The sequence below is a fragment of the Pelophylax lessonae genome (genome assembly GCF_965119305.1).
Source record: "Pelophylax lessonae genome assembly, chromosome: 6".
NCBI classification, from domain to species: Eukaryota; Metazoa; Chordata; class Amphibia; order Anura; family Ranidae; genus Pelophylax; species Pelophylax lessonae.
Window position 1 is genome coordinate 265,954,790 of NC_138773.1, and position 22,053 is coordinate 265,976,842.

General features: G+C 43.0%; 1 protein-coding gene across 2 annotated transcripts in view; it reads left to right on the forward strand.

Annotated features, from left to right (window-relative positions):
• The window catches only part of KCNH7 (potassium voltage-gated channel subfamily H member 7), a 657,816-nt gene that overhangs the window by 331,697 nt on the left and 304,066 nt on the right, over window positions 1-22,053 (forward strand). The gene's annotated exons all lie outside the window — the stretch shown is intronic.

Below are 22,053 nucleotides of genomic sequence, written 5' to 3' on the forward strand. Positions count from 1 at the left end.
AACCATAAAATGTCCATCCACAATATGCAGCCTTCCCAAGGGGTTTAGAAGCAAAATCTAGCAGAGCTACAGAATATAAGAGAGATGAGAGTGTAGCAATATGGTTACATTTAATGAAGGTTCAACATTTAGCAACTCACATGGTTGATGATTAAAATAGGCACACCTAAGTATGCAGGCATCCGGGATAAAGCTGTCCACATAGACCATCTTCTGAACCACCGACTCTCACCACTGTCAGTCTGCAATCCTGACCGGGAAGAATAGCCTGCAGTAGAGTGATCTGAAAGTGAGGCTTTGAATCACTCGTGGAGTGCAGCGGGGAAGGGATGATGAAGATGGCTGTGCGGAGGACGGTCTATGTGGACAGCTTTATCCCAGATGCCTGCATTCTTAGATGTGCCTGTTTTAATCATCAACCATGTGAGTTGCTTAAAATTGAACCTTCATTAAATGTAACCATATTGCTACACATTAGAGGCTCATCTCTTCTTTTTTATACATGACGCTACTTGTATATCAAGACATCGCTTGTATATCAAGTCAAAATTTATTTAAAAAATTTGCTTGTCTTGCAAAGCGCTCTCAAACCAAGTTACTCTCAAACCAAGGTTTTACTGTATTTAATTTTTGAACAACATCACTTGTGATAGCATGGACCGTGACAAGTCCACTTTATGAAGAGATCTGGGGAAACCAAAACCCTAAATGGCAAAATCCTTGTAGCTTCTGATTTCTGATGTCACAAAGGGGAGGAACAACAAAGTTCCTCCCACTCTACTTAGTGTGACCGATGCAACTGGTCCCATCGGTACTAGGCTCCCCAGTGGGATCAGAGAGCCCATTAAAGGCACCAGGCGGCGGTGGGATGGGGGGGTCCTCCTTCTAACACCTGTAAAAGTGATCAAAAGGTTGTGTAGCTGCTCAGATCACTTTTAAATGAAAGCTCATCGCTTGCTCTTAAAACTGATACCTCAAGTAATGACCTGGATAATACCTGTATTGTCCGGGTAGGTACATATACTGTATGTACAGTGGATGGGAAGCACTTAAGGAACTTGGAACTAATGACCAGCAATAAGTGCATCTAAAGTCAACATTTTCATTTCAATTCTGGATATAATGTTGAGGGCTTAAAATCTTGTCAGGTTTTTATCTCTGTTTCATTAGTAACAAAGCCTAGTATTGATGCCAGTTTATGCAGTAATAAAGCCTAGTATTGGTGCCAGTTCACGCCGTAATAAAGCCTAGCATTGGTGCCAGTTTACACAGTAATAACCCCTAGTATTGGTGCCAGTTTACACAGTAATAACCCCTAGTATTGGTGCCAATTTATGCAGTAATAAATCCTAGTATTGGTACCAGTTTATGAAGTAATAACCCCTTGTATTGGTGCTAGTTAAAGCAGTAGAGGAGCCTAGTATTGATGCCAGTTTACGCAGTAATAAAGCCTATATTGGTGCCAGTTTACGCAGTGAAAAAGCCTAGTATTGGTGCAGGTTTGCGCAGTAATAAAACCTAGTATTGGTGCCAGTTTATGCAGTAATAAAGCTTAGTATTGATGCCATGCCCTTAGCGTGGAGAAGGTAGGGAAGAATAGTGAGGCCTGCCAACCACAGTGATGAATGTGTTAAGGCCGGCCGCGACAGTGACAACAGTCTTAACACTTTTATCAACTTCACGGGAGATATTTGTGATCTCCCCGTGGGTCTCCTGATGCGCTACAGTACAGCACACCTCTCCATCTGGGACTCCTTCCCTCCACAACACACACCGGCGAAACTAAGAGGGAAGGTTGCTACAGCGCACCTCTCCATTCAAGACTCATGCCCCTACACCAGGGGTACCCAACCTTTTGAGGAGCAAGGGCCACTTTAGCGACTTAGTAACTGGTTGCAGGCCACAATGTGCGGAGCGGGCAGATGACAGGTCTGTGTCCACTCAGCATATGATGAGCAGACACGGACACAGCCCACTCTACTCTATGGGCCCTCCGATCCGATCTGCCCAGACAGAAGAGGACGGATTACCTGTTTTTTTAAGTGGATCATATTGGAGATAGGCGGGTGTAAACAGACACAAGTCCGTTTACATCTGCCAATCTATAGAGGTGAATGAAGGGTTCGATTGGGTCCACCTGAAAAACATACAGGGAGACCCGATTGGACCGATCGTGTGAAAGGGGCCTAAGGCTGCTTTCACACGGAGGCACTGCGGTTTAGCTGCACCTCAACTGACCTAAATTTTCACTTCTTCCTCTTCTTCTACAGGATTCCTGCAGGTATCGCTGGCTGCTGCTGTCCCCCAGGCGGGTATGGCTGGTGGCTGCTGCTTGCTGTCCTCCAGGCCTGGTACTGCTGGTGGGTACTGCTGGCTGGAAACTGCTGGTGGGTACTTCTGGCTGGTACTGCTGGCGGGTACTGTTGGCTGGTTCCAGACTCACCATCCCCGAGCATGAGTGTGACAGGAAGCATATGGCTGCAGTAAATAGCTGAGCCAATGCTTCCTGTATGGCACCTGTCACAGACGGTGTACATTTGGTATCACTCCGCCAGTGACAGGAGGCGGTGCTATACAGTAAGCATCAGCTCTACTTCCTCTAGTGCCAGCTCAGTTCTTCACACACATTGATGCCACAGCTCACATATTTCAAAGGCCAGCCCTGCAGGACACGGGTGCTAATAGAAACAACGTTCCTGCTGTGGAAAAATGACAGGAACGCCTTTCCCATGCATTCCTGCAGGACTCCAGCCCTGATTTTAGTAAACATAAACTGTTAAATACCTTTTCTCATCAGCAGTATATAGCAGTCTTGTGACTTCTATCAGTGTCTGGTTAAAGCTTTTAGGAGGAGTTTTCATTCTACTCTGACTGTACTGGCTGCATGACTCCTGACCTTCTGTTTGGACAGTGCTGATTGGCCCTGGGCTGACCACATGCACCCTCCAAGGAAAAAATAAAAATCTCTACCAATACACACTAAACGGAGCATGTGCAAAGTGCTCTCAAGGCTCTGTACTATCATGAGAGGGATTGGGGACAGTAAAAGAAAGGGAAGGATCAGAGAAGACAGGATCAAATGGCCTTTTTACACAATGCAGAAGAATAACACCTTAGGTTCCACAGTGAGTATACCAAGCATGCTTTACTGCATATACAGACTGATTTTACTTTTGTGGGTTTAGTAACACTAGTAAGACACATACACCATACATCCTACATGTGAGTAATTTTCCATGGGTTCACCAGTGTCATAAAATGGCCATGATCGTGTATTTGTTTTGTTTCTGTATAAACACAGGAGAGAGATCATACCGACGATAATGCGTAGAAAAGGATAAGAAACGTTTCCTACATATGTGCCTAGGAAAAAAGGTTTCAGTGGGTCGGTGATCTTGATGAGGATAGACAGAACTCTCACCATCCGCCGCTCTTAGAAGAGACCTGCTCATCTATTAGGCAGCCTTTTTGTTGTTTAGTCCTTTGGATGAGTCTATTTCTTCGTGACCTTATAGAATTTCACAGAGCAGGCTTGTCTGTCAGGAGCTGCTTCAATGATCTTATTCAGGTTGTTATTCACCGCTTACAGAAAAATGACAGTGTTTTTGTATGTATTTTTGTTCTTTGTATATTATGGTCATGACTACAAAAATAACATATTAGAAAATTATTTTCTTTATTGCTAGTTGAGTTAATATGAAATATTGCATATTAAAGTGTAAATTAAGGTACAATATTCTAAAACAAACACATCTGAAACCATCACATTGCACTATTTACAGCCATCAAATAATGCTGTAATTTTTTTTGACCTTTTAACTGTGGTCACGTCATCACTAGGTCCCCCATTTCTCATGACAGCTCGGCTGGGCGTGGAGACTGCAAAAGATGCCTGGTGATAAAAAGTCACTGTCACTGAACCTGTGGAGGGCGGAACGGGGCGGGAATTAGTGTTGCGGCTTTTATCTGACTTTGTGACTACAGCCATGAGGTCCTGTAATTCCCAAGTCAAAAGAAGGCATGCAGACTGGCTACACATGTACGAATGTGCTTCTGTACCTAGTGTGGTCAGTAACAAAGAGAAATGGCAGGATAACGAGCTATTATAGGACTTTCCTAGATCCCATACACAATGTACAGTTTGACCTGAGTTTACCGTGGGACAATAGTTTCACACACCCTTTTATGTAGTCTTCCTTCCCTGCATATTTGGTATACATACATAAGTACTCTACATACTGTACATACGCTATGTAGTCTTCTTCTATCCATCCAAATTAAATCTTCTATACAATCCAGCAGGATGGGCTGTAGTTTTCTTTTCACATAATTAAAGTAAATAAGTAAACTATAGGCAAAACTTTTTTTTTTGGATAGAGTAAGGGAGGGTTGGAACCCCTGTCAGATTATTTTTTACCATCTGCGTCCTATTGGGGAGATTTCTCTTCACTTCCTGTCCCATAGCCAAACAGGAAGTGAGATAAAATCTCTTCAAAATAAGGGAATTGCTAATAGGTGTCTCATTTCTATCCAAAACTAAAAAAAAAACATTTGTTTGCCTTTTAATTAAACTTTAACATTACTTTTCTGCAGTGCTAAAAGAAGCCTCTTGTGTACAGAACTCTAATGTGTTATTTAAGGCTTCTGTCAGACAAAGGGAACTATATGGTTAGCTGTTCGGCTTTGATGTCATTTAGGCTAACCCATGGTGCTCTAGGAACCCTTTGTCATGTAATGTTTATTTGTGAAACAAAGATTGTGTATGCAAAAAACAGATATAAAACAACAGTGTAAAGCAGAACTCAGAAATAAAATGTGAACAGGCAGGCTTCTTATTGCAAAGGAGACATGCAATGTCTCTTATGCCAAAAATGTCCTTACCTGCCTGTTTGTAATCCTCCATAAAATGTACATAAGTCTTCATATGCTTGCACTATGCCAGGATTAATGATTTGTGGACATGAGCTAGAGTGACGTCATCCTGTGCCGGACATTCTTGGCAGATGTAGACTGGCACCCAGAAGAAGGCTCCAGACTGTTGGAGCAGAGGTGCCTTTAACTCAACTTTAGATCAAAATTCTAATTATATCTTCAGTTTCTTGAAAGATTATAGAAAACATTTCAGAATAAAGTTCAGCTATAAGACATATTTATTGTAACAAATGCAATCTTTCAAACTGTAGAGAAAGGCAATAAAGTTATATGACATCAGCTCAGCTCTCTGCAGTATTGTACCGTGAGTGTTGGTCGATGTACCCCCATGAGGTTTGTCAGGGATAGTGCAGGATCACAGGAATATAATTAAAATACCACACACAGTATTTATAGGTGTTCCCCTAAAGCAGTTTTAAAGGCAGAACATTTCTTATCTTAAAGCGGAGCTCCACCCAAAAGGGGAAGCTCCACTTGTTTGCTTCCTCCCCCCTCCAGTGCCACATTTGTCGCCTTTTAGGGGAAGGGGGGAACGGGTACCTTTCTTTGAAAGGTACCTGTCCCTACTTCTGGGTGATCTGGCTGCAGCGAGGTCCCCCTGAAGTTCGACCCCCCTTCCCCCGCGGGCCATTCACAAAGGGCAGCACACTTTGCACATATGCAGTAGGGAACCGATTGTGAAGCCACAAGGCTTTACTGATGGTTTTCCTTACAATGAGTGGCGGCGGCAGCATCCGACAGCCGATTAAAAAATTGGCTGGGGTGCCGACAACGTGGGATGCCTGGACAGGTACATTTGGCACTTTTCGGAGGGGGGGGGGGGAGGGGGGAGATCCCCACTTCCGGGAGATCTCCCCACACAGGTCCCTTGGAAATTCGGCCCTCCTCCACCTTACCCTGCCCGCCAGGCCATTCACAAAGCGTAGTGCATTTTGTCCATGTGCAGTAGGGAACCAGCCAGTTTCCCTTGCCATGAATGGCAGTGGCAGCACCCGAGAGGCAATTGAAAAATTGGCTGGGGTGCCGACTTTGCGGGATCCCTGGACAGGTAAGTGTGCTGGAGCTTCTCTTTAATGCATACTCTGTATTACTGTAAATGTTCCAGTGAAGTATCACCCCCAACACCCCCCCCCCCCCACACCTGTTACTTACCTGTGTCTTATCCCAATCCAGTGCTGCATTTGTCTGCAGTGACACTGGTCTCCCCTCTTTCTCCTCACTGGATAGAGAGGCTGTCAATCAAACCCAGTGAGCAGGGACAGGGCCAAACCACACTGTGTTTGTCAATGGATGCAGTAGCATCTTCCTGTGATGGCACAAACAGAAGAGGAGGAGCCCAGACTGCATCTGTCCCCCGCCAGCTCTAACACTGAAAACCAGGCGATCAACCACTGCAGATTGCTCAGTTCTCCGGGCTCCCTGAGCAGAGAGCTGGTGACTGTCTGCTCTGCCCCCTCCTCGCTCACTGGAGCGCTGGGCTGTGGAACGGGTGGGAGCAGCCGGGCTCAGGCTGTCAGCGGCTCGCTGGGTGCCGGTCCAGGCATGTGGGTGGATCCCTGTGTGGGCTTTGTGACGTCAGCTCACAGCAGCCCTCAGTCCTCTGTCTGCTGAAAATGGGTCACAGGAGGGCAGAATAAACTGTACCCCAGTGATCCACAGGAGAAGTACAGCCAAATGAGCTTTGGCTGTACTTCTCCTTTAAGATAACCAGGCTTTTCTAGCTGACACTCTCAGGTAAAAAGCCTTGCTAAATTTTCTGGTCAGTTACTACTTTTTGATAGTCAAGCAGAGGAGATGTCTTCCCATGATGCCTCCATTCACCTGCAAGGACAAAAAAAAACATAGACTTCTACTACGTTATGCAAGCATGCAGGTTTATGTTGCTATCTTGAAAAAAGAAGTTCTCCAATGGTTGAATTTTTTTCTGCTTATACAACCGTCTTTCGCAGCAAGCTTCCCTCAGTTTTATGTGGGAGCGTTAACCATCAGATTTTAGGTGGCCGCTAATATCAATTCAAAAATCAACATCCATCTTATAATAAAGTATTTAAAAGTCACAGCTGCGGTGGAAAGATATTAAAGTCCTTTCTCATCTGCTGACTTGTGTGATGATTTCCCAAGGAACACTAAGATTTTATCAGGGGTGTCATTTATCTCTTTGTGTGGGAGTCTTTATCTATGTTGGGTTTTAGTTGTTGTCTTTCAGATGCAGTGCCATTTCTACGAGTTTTCCTTTTAAAGCCTCAGTGAGTACCATCTGGTCATGTAGAGTTGGTAAAGTGTGCCCTCAGGATCACTAAAATGTTTTCTTTTCAAGGATCTGCTAAATTGCTGCCAGTGTATCAGGTTTTGACACTACCTTCTAAATAGCAAAAATGACATCCCTGAAGACTGCTTTTCACGTATTACAAACAGCTTTTGCCTACAGCTCAGGTTGTCAGGATCATACAAATGACAGAGAGACACATTTTATGTTCAATGGTGAAATGTACCCCTGATATTAAAGAGGATTTCCAATCTATTTAAAAAAAACATCCACTGTTTGCTTGTGACCCCTCCACGTTACACCTACAAAGAGTAAAGCCCTCAACTCTCAGATGGCACTTCTTGCAGAAATAAAGCTTTCCCAAATCAGAAATATTACATTTCAATGGCATTGTAACTTCAAACTGCTGCATTTGCAAGGTTTCAGGTTTCTTGGTTTCTCTAGCAGTTGGTGTATCAAATACAATCTTTATTATATCTATGACATCAGAGAAGGCAAAAGCTAATGGGGGAGGGGGGGGGTCTGATATTGATTTGTAAATGTGTATGTGTATATCTGTAAAATCGTTAAAGGTGTACCTGGGATACCTTTGTCCTTTTATCTGCAGTCTCCTTTTTTTGTGGTCTTGATATTCACACTGTAACAGTTTTCTATCTGTGGATCCCGGTGGCCAGTCTATGCAACAGATCTCCTAAGCCAGGGGTCTCAAAGCTTTCTAAACAAAGGGCCTGTATATTGTGCTTTAGGATATATAAGGGCTGGACTGTGGCCAGTAGAAGTAGAAAATGCCTGGGGCTTGGTTATCAGTGAAAGTAAAAAAAAAATGACATAGTGCCTGTGGTCAATAGGAGGGGGGATAGTGTCCCGTCATTGGTAGTAGAGGGAGGAATAGAGCCCCATTATTGGGGTCAGTGAAAGGAATGGTGCCCTATAATTGGTGTCAGTGGAAGGGATAGTGCCCCATTGTTGGTGTCAGTGAAAGGAATAGTAGCCCATCATTGGTGTCAGTGGAAGAAATAGTACCCCAATCTGTGGTGCCAGTAGGAGGAAAAGTGCCCCATCGTTGGTGTCATTGGAAGGAATAGTGCCCCAATCCGTGGTGCCAGTGGGAGGAAAAGTGCCCCATCGTTGGTGTCAGTGGAAGGAATAGTGCCTCATTGTTGGTATCAGTGGGAAGAAAAGTGTTCTAACATTTATATTAGCGAAAGGAAGCATTGTTGGGGTCAGTCAAAGGCAAAGGAACACACTGTTGGTGTCAGTGAGCAGAAATATGCCCCACCATTGGCGCAAATGGAAAGAATGATGTCTCATTGTTGGTGTCAGGAGAAGGAATAATGCTTCCTATAAATGATAGGAATGGTGCCCCAAGGGCCAGGTAAAGGAATGCAAAAGGCCGACTGCTGTCCTAAACATTGGATGAGCAGTCCCCTCCTGACCTTTAGTGGGCTATAGAAGTAAGGCCTTATATTGTGACCATTATGTCTGCTATCACACCTGATGACATATCTGTATAATAAATAGAGCTGGTGATAACAGGTAGGGATGATCGAACGGTTCAGGTCCACCATGAGTTCGGCCCGAACATTGGGTGTTCGAGGTTCGGCCGAATTTAGAACTTTTTGCCCAAATAGTTCAGAATTCGGCAACCAGAACCGACCAAAATGCAATGGGACAGGAAATGGGCTTTAAAAGCCTGTGATTGGACCAGAACCATTAGCAAAAGCCAATTGAGGGGGCAGAAGAATGCTAGGAATGTGATTGGAGTGACTAGGGGGTCCCTAGACCAATCATTAGTGAATACGCCCCCCAGTATATAAGATAGCCCCCGCCAAATTCCTAGCATTGTTATACTGGACATGGAAGAGAGTGGAAGCAGTTCTGCTAATTTTACTTTAAAAGTGTCATTTAGCATTTATTAGTGTGAGGAAAGGGATATCTAGTGTAGTTAGAGTGCTCCTTTACACTTTAGTTAGCTTCAAAAATTTAGTTTCTGTAGGGAAAGTATGAAGTGTCAGGGTGACCGTAATGTAGTGTAGGGTGAACTGACACTGACTGCTTTGGCAGGGTGACCAAACCCTTCCATAGCAGGGTGACCGCAATAGAGAAAAGCTATTTTCTATTAGCTGACTTTCGTTTCTGTAATATGGCTTCGCCGCCGCCAGCATTTTTGGCTGCAGGCGTTGCTAGTGCTTTTTTGAGCACATGTTTGGAGTCAGAAATGACATCTGAACATGTGTATAGGGGGTATATATACACACCCATGTATGTATATATACACCTGCACATATACAGGTGTGAAAGGAGCAGAAAAAACTACTTGCACTAATGAAATAATTAACACCAATATATTTCTGCTCCTATCACACCTATATATGTCTAGGTGTGTATATACATATAAGTATGTGTGTATATACACCACTATACACAAGTTCAGATGTTTTGCCTGCCTCCAAAGAACCCAAAAAAATGCCCAAAAAACGCTAGCGTCAAAAGGTGTGTTGTTGCAGGCATTTTTTGGGGGTTTTTGGAGGCAGGCAAAACATCTGAACTTGTGTATAGTCTACCTGTGAAGTTTCAGCTCTGTAGCATGTCCAGAACCAGAAAAAAAAGATAATTTTTCATTAGAGCAGGGAACTTGGGACCCCACTTTTACACTTATATGATTTTTTTTTTTTTGGGGGGGGGGGGGGTTCTGGACATGCTACAGAGCTGAAACTTCACAGGTACACCTTTTAGACCCCCCAGACACTAAATCACACAAAAAAATGTTCTTAAAAATTGTCATTTTTGATAGATTTTTGATAGAGAGACAATTATTGAAAAAAAATAAATAAATAAATAAATAAATAAATAAAATAAAAAATGGATTTAGTATCCGGGGGGTCTAAAAAGTGTACCTGTAAAGTTTCAGCTCTGTAGCTTGTCCAGAACCATAAAAAAAAAGATTGTTTGTATTAGAACACTTTCAGCACAGAATGTTGGCTTCTCGCTTTTCACACCTTGCCGGTTTATTAGCAGGAGTTTTTTTTGGGCATTTTTTGGGGTTCTTTTGAGGCAGGAAAAACATCTGAACTTGTGTATAGTGCTATATATACCACTATACACAAGTTCAGATGTTTTGCCTGCCTCCAAAGAACCCAAAAAACTGCCCAAAAAAAACACTAGCACCAAAAAAAAAAAACGCCCAGGTGTGTCGTTGAAGGTATTTTTTGGGGGTTTTTGGAGGCAGGCAAAACATCTGAACTTGTGTATACAGTACCACTATACACAAGTTCAGATGTTTTTCCTGACTCCAAAGAACCCAAAAAAATGCCCCAAAAAAAAAAAAACGCCTGCTATTAAACCGGCAAGGTGTGAAAAGCGAGAAGCCATATTCCAGATCTATAATTGCACAAATACAAACGATCTTCTTTTTTATGGTTCTGGACATGCTACAGAGCTGAAACTTCACAGGTACACCTTTTTAGACCCCCCAGATACTAAATCCAAAGATTTTTTTTTTATTTTTTCAATGATTGGCTCTCTATCAAAAATCTATCAAAAATTACAATTTTTAAGAACTTTTTTTGTGTGATTTTGTGTCTGGTGGGTCTAAAAGGTGTACCTGTGAAGTTTCAGCTCTGTAGCATGTCCAGAACCCCCCAAAAAAATCATATAAGTGTAAAAGCGGGGTCCCACCCTCCCTGCTCTACTGAAAAATTATCTTTTTTTCTGTTTCTGGACATGCTACAGAGCTGAAACTTCACAGGTACACTTTTTAGACCCCCCAGATACAAAATCAAAAAATCTCTTTTTTTTTTTTTTTTTCAATAATTGGCTTTTTTATCAAAAATGACAATTTTTAAGAACTTTTTTTGTGTGATTAATAGTCCCTGGGGCATGACCCAGAACCCTAGGCACTTTTTAGGGGCATTTATTGGGTTTTAGGGCTTTAAAATTGTGTTTTTTGATTACCGAAGTTCGGGTCCAATGATTTCAATGGGGTTCTGAAATCCGGGCCGAACTTTCGGGTAGTTCGGATGTTCTGGCCGAACCGAACTTTTCAAAAGTTCGATCATCCCTAATAATAGATGTGCTCCGCTACCAACTCAAAAATGACCAAGTTAAAGCAGAACTTTAATGCTGATCTCCAGGTATGATCTTTATTGTATACTTACACTGGTGAAGCTTGGACCAAAGTAAGTATGCATATCTCACAACTGAATAAGTATATTGATGTCCCAGATTACATCTCTGTGATGTATTAGGCAGACCCTCACACTACAAAGCTATTGGTCGCCATTCCACAAGTGTGCACAATTTTAAACCGTAACATGTTAGGTATCTATTTACTAGGTGTGACATCATCTTTCACAATATACAACAAAATCGGGCTTACTTTACTGTATAGTATTTTTTCAATGCAGCCTAATGTATGTTTTCCAAAAAAATTGTGTTTAAAAGACCGCTGCACAAATACTGCGTGTCAAAAAATATTGCAAGGACTGACATTTTATTCTCCAGAGTCTTTGCTAAAAAAAATATATATATATAATGTTTAGGGGTTCTGAGTCATTTTCTAGCAAAAAATACTGATTTTAACTTGTAAACAACATGCGTCAGAAATAGGCTTGGTACTTAAGTGGTTAAATACACTTTTTTAAAGCCCCTAATTGGCTGGCCATAGTGTATGTGTGTAACAGGTTCACTTTAAGCTTTTACACTGTCTTTGTAAATGAGGGAAAAGCTATCCTTGCATTTAGCTTTGAATGACAGCTGCTGGATATTATGACGCACATAAAAGCTTTGTTTGAACTGAGAGTGATTTCTGTTTATTCTGGCATGTAATTTGCAATATCTGTATATCTCAAAATGACTGTTTGTTTTTCTCTGGTGCAGTAGCAGGTGCTTCGCCAGTCACAATGAGATTTCAATATGCATAGTGTTTTATTTTCATTATTCTCTTTGGATGGATGAATGGATAGCAGGATGGATAATGGCTGGATGGATAGGTGGAAGAGTAGATGAATGGATGGCTGTATGGATGAATAGATCGTTGGTTGGATAGGCAGGCTTTCCATTTATTCATATGGATGGATGAATGGATGGTTAGTTGGATGGGCGAATGGATAGATATTTGTTTTCCTCTGATGCAGTAGCAGGTGCTTCGTCAGTCACAAAGAGATTTAAATATGTTAGCTGTTTTCTTTTCATTATCTTCTATGGATGGATGGATGGTTGGTTGGAAGTGTGGAAACGTAGATGGATAGATGGCTGGATAGATTGATGGATGGATGGATGAATAGATGCTTAAATGGACAAATGTACTTTCCATTTATTAATATAGGTCAGTGATGGTGAACCTTGGCATCCCAGATGTTTTGGAACTACATTTTCCATGATGCTCATGCACTCTGCAGTGTAGTTGAGCATCATGGGAAATGTAGCTCCAAAACATCTGGGGTGCCAAGGTTCGCCATCACTGATATAGGTGGATAAATGGATGGATCCATCAATCTTGTATGGATGGGTGAATGGTTGGTTGGTTGGTTGGTTGGTTGGTTGGTTGGTTGGATGAGTAGGTGGATAGATGGCTAGATGGGTGAATGGATGGTTAGGTGGACAGACAGACTTTCCATCTATTCATATAAATGGATGGATGGGTGGTTATACGGATAAATAGTTTTTTGAATAGATGGATAAATGGATTGATGTACTTCCTATTCATTTATACATGCTTATTGGTTGGATGAATGGATAGACAAGTGGACAGCTATACTGCTATATTTTTATTTTATTTTTTTCAAACCTGCTATTGAGATTTATTGAATATAAATAAACAACATCACTCTCTTAGACCCCGTTCACACTGGGGCGATCCGACTTGCCGGGGGGACCTCACAGGTCGCGGCGCGCAGCTCGCACCGCGACCTCGGAGCGGCCGGCACGGACTTCATAACATTGAAGTCAATGCAGGTCGCTCCAGGTCGCCCCAAAGAAGCTCCGGACCCTTTTTCTAAGTTGGAGCGACTTGTGTCGCTCCTATTAGAACGGGACCACAGCTTCTCTATGGCAGGCGACCTACGGCGACCTGTCAGGCGACCAGGTCGCCTGACAGGTCGCCCCAGTGTGAACGGGGTCTTATTCGTTTATTTTCTTATATGAATCTATCAATACAATTCTCAAATTCTGGTGTTATGTGGGCAATGCCAGATAAATCCATTGCTTAAATAATGTGTACAATTAAAACAGATATTGGGGAATAACTGCTTTCATCATGTGTTTTTTTTTTTTTCGACAAATTTCCTTAATAGAACAAACGGTGCTAAGTGGAGTTACCAGTTACAACCATTCTGTAGTATAACCTTTGCTTTGGGTTATTATTGAGCATTATTGTTAAATAAACCTATTGATGTTTCTATCTGATTTACTGGGGGGGGGGGGGGGCACTGTAGAGTAAAACTATCTCAGCTGGCCTGTTACATGCTGCAACGTGAAGACCGCGATGTTGTCACCACAGCTATTTTAAGCAATGCTGTGGTCAATTACTTTAGGCTTGGTGAGAGTAAGAGCAAAAATCATCAGTTCAGTCGGTTCATTTTGGTTCTTACCATTTCTCAGCACCCTGGCAGGGGAAAGCTTTGACAGCCTTAGAACCAGTCATTGTACATAAAGTACATTAGACCACCTCTGTGTACAGAACCAGACTTTGTTAGATCTAATAGAACATAAATGTCTGTGGAAGATTCAATGACAGCTTATAACTGGCCGAGCTTCTTCCTTCTCGTTTTCAGCTATAACTCACATATCAAACCTATTATACTAGAGATCGGGGATATAACAATTGATTTACAGAGGTTGCTATGATCGGATGCCACTCTGAGGGCCTGTAGACTATCCATAACCATGTAGGCAGCTAGCATCACATTTTCCCCTTAAATGCAATAAGTAAGTAAAGGAATTGAGAATCTTCACCCAATACAGTGAGCAAATATTTCCTTAAATTATCCAACCATGTGAAAAGCAAATCTTTGTTAAATGAATCTGCACACAATTGGGTATACACAGCTACAATCTATTGAGGGCATATTCTCAACTCCTTAATAAACCAACCCCAATGTCTTATTAAAGACGGGGTTGGCAAATACTGACTTTCCTTATTATCTGTTTTTGCCATGGATAAACTTGGCCTTGCCTACATGGCAGTATAGTATAGTAGTATGGCCTGGGAAAGGTTGCACAGTTACGGGCCTTTGTGGAAGGAGCAATGTAGTGTGAGTACTTAGCACCATACGTGAATTACGTGAATGTTGAGTTCTTGTTTAGGAGACTTTTGCAGCTCAGGAAGGTGAAGGAGGGGGGTGCAGGAATAATAAAGGGGGGCTATCCGAGCGTGGTTGAAGTACATGTGATTTCACTGTTACTTAAAAAATGAGACAGAATTCTTTAAAGTTATCCTTTCCATTCCAAATGCTCTGTAAATAATGAGTCTCAAGAGCTTGTACTTACCTTTTACCATCTTCTACAGTAGGGGTCCCCAATCCCTGGGCAGCAGACCGGTACCGGTCCATGGTCTATTAGGAACTGGGAATGCAGAGCTACTGGGGAACTTTACAAATCCGTCAGTTATCTGTTCTCAGCTGTGGTGGGAGGCAATGTGGTGTGGGGTTCAGCACATCACGTGGCTCCCTTTTTGTTTTTTGTTTTGTACAAACCTTATTTGAACTTAATTTATGGCTGCGCTGGACATTGCCATGCAATTTGGCATGCAGTGTGAATGGGATACATAGGAAGTTTTACAATGCAGAAAGAATTAGTTACTGCACACTGTGTTCCTGTATCTGGTGTCAGGCTATATTACCCACCCCCACCGCCCCCTGGGTCGTGGAAAAATTGTCCCTGATGCCAAAAAAGGTTGGGAACTGCTGTTGGGGTCCGTGGTTCTACAGCACTCTGCAAATACCTAAAGTCAATGTATTTGGAAGTCGTAGGCAAATTTCTTCAATCTGCAATCTCCCCATTTTTGGCTGTCATTGTGATCACATGTTTGATAATAAAGTTCATTGGTTCTCATTAATCTGGAACCTAAGACTGTTAATGCTGGTCTGATCTCAGAACTCTAAGTGGGTACAGATTAGTGATCGACCGATATCATTTTTTTTAATGCCGATACCGATATTTTGGTCCTCGGATATCCGTATTGGCCTATATATTTTTTTTCCAGTTACTCCTGAGGAGGGATCTGGGGGTCTAAAAGACCCCAAACCCCTCCTTGGCACTGAAAGCATTCAAACGCCAGGTTTGGCTATTTTGAATGCTGTCCGTTTTTGAATGTGGCGCCAAGTACCCAGAAGTGATGTTCTGACATCACTTCAGGGTTGTTTACATGGAGACCAATGTCTGTTCGGCGGCCATGCAGGAAGGATGTCCGGGTCTCCCGCTCCTTGTAATGACAGCCAAGCGGCTTCTCAGCCGCATCAGTTGTCATTACAAGACAGCCGACTATCGGCTATGGACACCGCTACCGGATTGATGCCTCTAGCTGCAGGCATCACTCCGGAACATGCACTTTCCCGAAATATCGGTAATATCAGTAACCTCAGGGGGCCGATGCCGATATATCATGGAAAGTGCATACCGGCCCCTGATATATCAGTGGTGCCGATAATTGATCGATCCCAAATACAGATACACACTTCTTATAGTAGGTAGGGAGGAGAGTGACATGCTCCATTGTGAAGTACCGGGTTTTCACTAGAAGGTAAACAGGGATGAAGAAGTTGCTTACAATAACTACCATTCAGAAACCTGTTTATTTGCCACAAATGGTAAAATAACATGGTCACTTTAAGAATCAATGCCATTGGCTTTGCATAAGCAACTTTCAGTCCCCAGTTTGTGTTCGGGGGTCATTATTCATCACTTGAAGTGACCATATCCATTCAGTGTATCCATCCATTTTTAATCTGTATAACTGTGTTCCTTTATCTATTTTTTAATACATGCTTAATATGTTTTCAATACAAATCACCTAAACCACGAAATCCATAAATTAGATGGACTGAGCAGTCATTACTTTGAAGTTAAATGGAAGCAAACATACAGTAACTTAAATCTTGTTTGTAAGCAAATCAATTGGGAACAATCCTTATGAATGTAATGCATTTTATTGGAAAAATGCTTGATTTATTGTGTAGCTCTAGGTGTAGAAAAAAAAATGAAATAACCCAATCATGCATGTAAAGCTTTAGCAGCTACTAAACGTGTAATATTGTTAAAGCTGAACTCCAGGAAAAGCAAATATTGTCTTATTAAAAAAGGCATGTGCATTCTTATTCAAATCTTGGTGTGCTTTGTGCATTTCTTCTAGAACTGTGCAGTAATCCAGTGTGACCTTTGCCTCTGTGAAGGAGCTTCCTGTAATAAAGACCGGGCACTGCTGCTTTCTCCATGTACTCGTCTGCAGGCAGCCTGTAGTGGGGGGGTCTGCTGGGTCCCTATGTGCAGCACAGTAATGATGTCACTGCTACCCCTATATACAGTTTGCAAAGGCATTTGGTACACAGATTATAAAATTTATATAGGATTTTTAGAAATAGAGAATTAAATGACGGCTACAGCGTGGGCTTACTTTGGTGGGAGGCGGTATGCATGTGGCGCACTCTATGATCACTAAGTCCATCGGACTCAGCTGATCCCAGATCGCGGTAAAGGGCCAATCACAGCTGCCCTTTACCACATGATCAGCTGTGTCTAATTATGTAAACAGAAGCCGGTTTTTGGCACTCCTTTGCACTGTCAGCATGAGGAGAGAAGAGGCTTCTGTTAAAGGGACATCTTCACTAATAATCAAGGCACTGATTATCAGTGACCTGATTATCAGTGCAGTCTCAACAATGCCCACCAGTGCTGTCTGTCAGTGCCCACCAGTGCTTCCAATCAGTGCCCACCAGTGCTGCCAATTAGTGCTCATCAGTGCCTCCTCATCAGTGTCACCTCTCAGTGCTATCAGTGCCCATCAGTGCCATCTATCAGTGCCCATCAGTGCCGTCTATCAGTGCCCATCAGGACCACCTATCAGTGCCTCCTATCAGTGCAGCCTCATCTGTGTCTCCTTATCAGTTCCCACCAGTGCCGCCTATCAGTGCCCATCAGTGCCACCTATCAGTGCCGCCTATCAGTGCCCATCAGTGCTGCCTATCAGTGCAGCCTCATCAGTGTCTCATCAGTTCCCACCAGTGCCGCCTATCAGTGCACATCAGTAAAGGAGGAAAAATTACCTGTTAGCAAATTTTTATAACAAATGATGAAAAATGTTTTTGTTTTGTTTTTTTTTCAAAATTGTAAGTCTTTTTTTGTTCAGCAAAAAATAGAAAACCCAGTGGTGAATAAATACCACCAAAAGTAAGCTCTATTTGTGTGAAAAAAATGATAAAAATGTTGCATGACCGCACAATTGTCATTGAAAGTGTGAAAGCGCTGAAAGCTAAAAATTGGTCTGGGCAGGAAGGGGGTAAAAGTGCCTAGTAGGCAAGTTGTTAAAGGAAATTTTGTGTTCCCTGAGATTTCCTTTAAAGAGTATGTCTGGCCAAAAACTTTTGTTATTGTTTTGGATAAAATTGCGAAGGTTTAGAAGAATCCTGCTTTTTACTGTTATCCAGGGTACTGGAGATTTTCCCTCATTTTCTGTCCTGCTAACAACCAGACTGGTTTAGTAACAAAATCCCATCCTTGATGTCAGGAAATCTGACAACAAGGATAGAATTATGTAACTAGAACGGGTGGTTCCACAACTTTCACACCTTCCATCCTGTTCTTAGACAATAACATCTGCCTTCCCATGATGATTGGATTAAGACAGACCTAAGCAAATTGTGGCCCCAGGGCCACATCCAGCCCTTTGGCTGCAAAAACTGGAGAGAGAGAGCCTGAGGAGCAGGCTACAGTGGGAGGCTCAGCTTCTTGTGAGAGAACTTTGCCTAGGAGGAGACAACTCTCCTAGCCAACCTACCCGACCAAGCTGTTCCTGTGTTAGCACCTGTGCACTGCAAATCCCAGGAGCCCGTCACCTGTTCTTCAGTCCATGTCAGGATCTGCAGAAATCTTCACTATACCGATCTCAGTCTCTCTCCTTCCATTCAAAGTGCTTTTCAGAGGGAATTTGACAGACAGAGAGGAGGTGTTATATTGCCTCCTCGCCGTCTAATTTACTCTTTTGTGCTGCACTACTGTGCTGCAATCGTGTTCATTGCATGTGGTTGTGACATGACCCCACTGAATTTAATGGGCGAGTTTGACAAGGGGTGCCCTTGTCAAACACTGCAGCTTAAGTAAAAAGCGCAGCTATCTTTCATTTTTTTTAAGTAAAAATGCCATGGCCGCGGCATGTGAAACAGCTCCATCCAGCTTTTATTTTACAGGTTGTGTAAGCATCCGGGGGACAGAAAAGCCCATCTGTCCGCTTTTACCACCCCTGACCACCCATCTGAAAAATACCTATTTTATGACCAGTTGTACCTTTTTCCTAGTGCCAGATTTTTGTTTTCTATAAATTCTTAAATTTACGGACCTTCCCAGGTCCAAAATTAATATTGAGCAGAATAAAGTTAATACCTCCAACTATCCTATTTTCTAATGTTGCTCCTTGGGAAAATGAATTGACTACTCCTGGATTAAGGTGTCTAAGGTACCTGTGTGGATATAAATGCTGGGGTATGTTCCTGACACGTATTAGAACTGACAAATTAGCTTGGATAATTTACAAATCATCTTCAACGTTGCAGAACTAATCTAGTTGATTTACACCAGGCGTCACTAAATGGCGGACCGCAGTCCGGTTCCGACCCGAGTAACCATCCTACCCAGACCGCAGCCTCGCCAAGTAGTTGCCTGTGTGTCCTGTCCCTGCCGCCAGCTCACCTGTCTGCCTGCCGCTGCCTCTGTGTTCACAGCAGAGCAGGCGCGGCACGTCTGTCCCTTCCATAATATCGCTGCATTGCCCCCTTCCCACACTGCCTGTCTTATGCACACAAGACGTGAAGCGTGGCCGCTCTGAACAAAGGTCAGGACTTTTTAAGTTAAGAAGTGGGTGATTGGTTGCTAGGCAGTGGGGCTGTCCCAGCAATCAATTACCTTCCTTTAGCTTTGTCCAGGGCTGCCAGGATTTTCGTCTTGTGTAGGTAGGATTCTGTGGGTAGGGGTGAGTACTGTGCTGTTATGAAAATAACAGGAGTTTAATATCAAGAAAGGACTGATGGGGGTTCTGTGATAGGTCAGTCTGTGGTGGGGGGTGTGGTACTGGGGTCTGTGATGGGTCAGTCTGTGATAGTTTAGTCTGTGGTGGGGGGTTTGTGATGGGGGTCTGTGATGGGTCAGTCTGTGATGGGGGGTCTGTGATAGATCAGTTTGTGGTGGGGGGGTCTGTGATGGGTCAGTCTGTAATGGGGGGTCTGTGATGGGTCAGTCTGTGATGGGTCAGTCTATGATGGGGGTCAGTGATAGGTCAGTCTGTGGTGGGGGGTCTGTGATGGGTCAGTCTGTGATGGTAAGAGTGTGATGGGGGGTCTGTGAGGGGTCAGTCTGTGATGGGGGGGGGTCCATGATTGGTCAGTCTGCGATGGGGGGGGTCTGTTATGGGTCAGTCTGTGATGGGGGGTCTGTTATGGGTCAGTCTGTGATGGGGAGTCTGTGATGGGTAAATCTGTGATGGGTCAGTCTGTAATGGGGGGTCTGTGATAGGTCAGTCTGTGGTGGGGGGTCTGTGATAGGTCAGTCTGTGGTGGGGGGTCTGTGATGGGTCAGTCTGTGATTGGGGGGCTTCTGTGATGGGGGGTCTGTGATGGGTCATTCTGTGATGGAGGGCCTGTTATGGGGGTCTGAGATGGCTCAGTGTGTGAATAAGGGGGTTCTGTGATGGGTTAGTCTGTGATGGGGCTCTGTGATGGGTCAGTCTGTGATGGGGGGTACTGTGATGAGACAGTCTGTGATGAAAAAGGGGGGTGTGTGAAGGGGGGTACTGAGGACACTGATGTTAAAGGGGGTCTGTGATTTGAAGGAGGGACTGAGGACACTGATGTAGGAAACTGAGGTAAAAGGGGATCTGTGATGTGAAGGGGGGAACTGAAGACACTGATGTAAAAGGGGGTCTGTGATTTCTGCAATAGCAAAACACAGGTCTCTGCAAGGGCAACAGAAAACAATCATTTTCTATGTGTCCTATTCACACTGTAACAGCACCCCTGAGTGCTGAGCAGTGCAGTGCACCGCAATTGAGCTGCAGTGCATAAACAAAAATGATTTGTCATTTTGACATTTCAATAAAGTTGAAAGATGAAAAGTTCAAAACGTTATGTGTGTGGGCCCCAAGGTTATGTGTGTGCACTGTGACGTGCACGGGAGGCTGTGATGTGAAGGATATCATGTGGAGTCATAGCACCAATATGACACTCGGACCTCCACTGGAAAAAAAAATTCTGACCAGACCCCCATTAATTTTAGTACCCCTGAGCTATACCATGACTTGGATAAATGAGAATCTTTACATTGTCTTTCCCATTGAGATTGTCAAATTGAGAGTGTCACTGGGACAGGAAGTAAGGGTTGATCTTCCTAATGGTGTCCGAGATAGCAATAAAAACCTAAAAGGGCAAAGATGGCAGCCCCTCTACAATGTTTGAACCTAACAAACAGGAAAAGGTATACATGGCCAGAGCAATATTTAAAACAGTACAGAGTGTCACAGCACCCTTTTAGCCCAACTAAGACAAAAAATCAACTACTCAGGTTATAAACAGAGAATTTAATTGCATATATTTGCAATTATAAATAGAAGCAAAATTGCTGCGCCAAGGCACTTCTGATAAATGTTTTTGCTAATGAGTCCCTAATGAATTTTCGAACTATGGGAACATATATAGAAATGCACAAAAAGAGTATAGTCTTACCTGTAGGCAGTCTTCTCCTCCGTAACGGTACAACACACCAGACATTGTCTTCATAAAGCAACTAAAGATTTCTAGTGTGTGTCTTTAACATTACAGAACAAGCTGAACAACCAGTTGAATATGACTGACTACTACTAGTTATAGCATCACCTGGATGAATGAGACCTTTCAAAGCCATATTCAGATATGCTTCAGTCTGTGCTGGTACATGTGCATTGTGGCGTACACACAAAACAGTTGGAAGTCTGACAGGCTGATGGATAGGCTTTCCTATGAAGTAAATGAAGTGAACTATTCTTTGGATTGGAGTATTGGCCCTTAGAAACATGTCGTAGAGAGGAAGAAATCGATGCTTCTCTACAGTTAAATTATTCTTAGGGTGGTAATGTACAATTATCCATGTGGTGCATTGCTGTAAGAATTATTTTTGAATGGCATAACATATACTGCTCATTTTTAATGGCACCCCATTGTACCTTACAGAATGCATGTGCATGTGGCACCGCAACACACCATAATGGTGAGTAGAAGCCCTAAAGCAGAATCTGCAGGGGAAGCACAGACCACAGTCAAAAAGTTAACATGAGTTTTGATCTTCCCAAACCCTACTAAAATAGTGTTTTTCTTGCTACTGTGTCTCTACTTAAGATTTTCTCTCATTTTCTGTCCCAATGACAGTGTCATAGGACAGGATGTAAAGGGCGCGCTTTTCAACGATTTCACAGACCACAGAAAAAATTGGTGGAATGCAATCCTTCCGCATACCATTCGAGACAAAGGTTTTGGCTGGAAAATAAACTTTAGCTGAGGCTACAGCTCTTCTATTCGTAGTTGCCAACTGTCCTGATCTTTGTGAAACAATCCCTCCATTTTGAAATTTGTCCCACCACCACCCCTGGCAGATGTAAATATTTCAAATGATGGTGGTTCTAT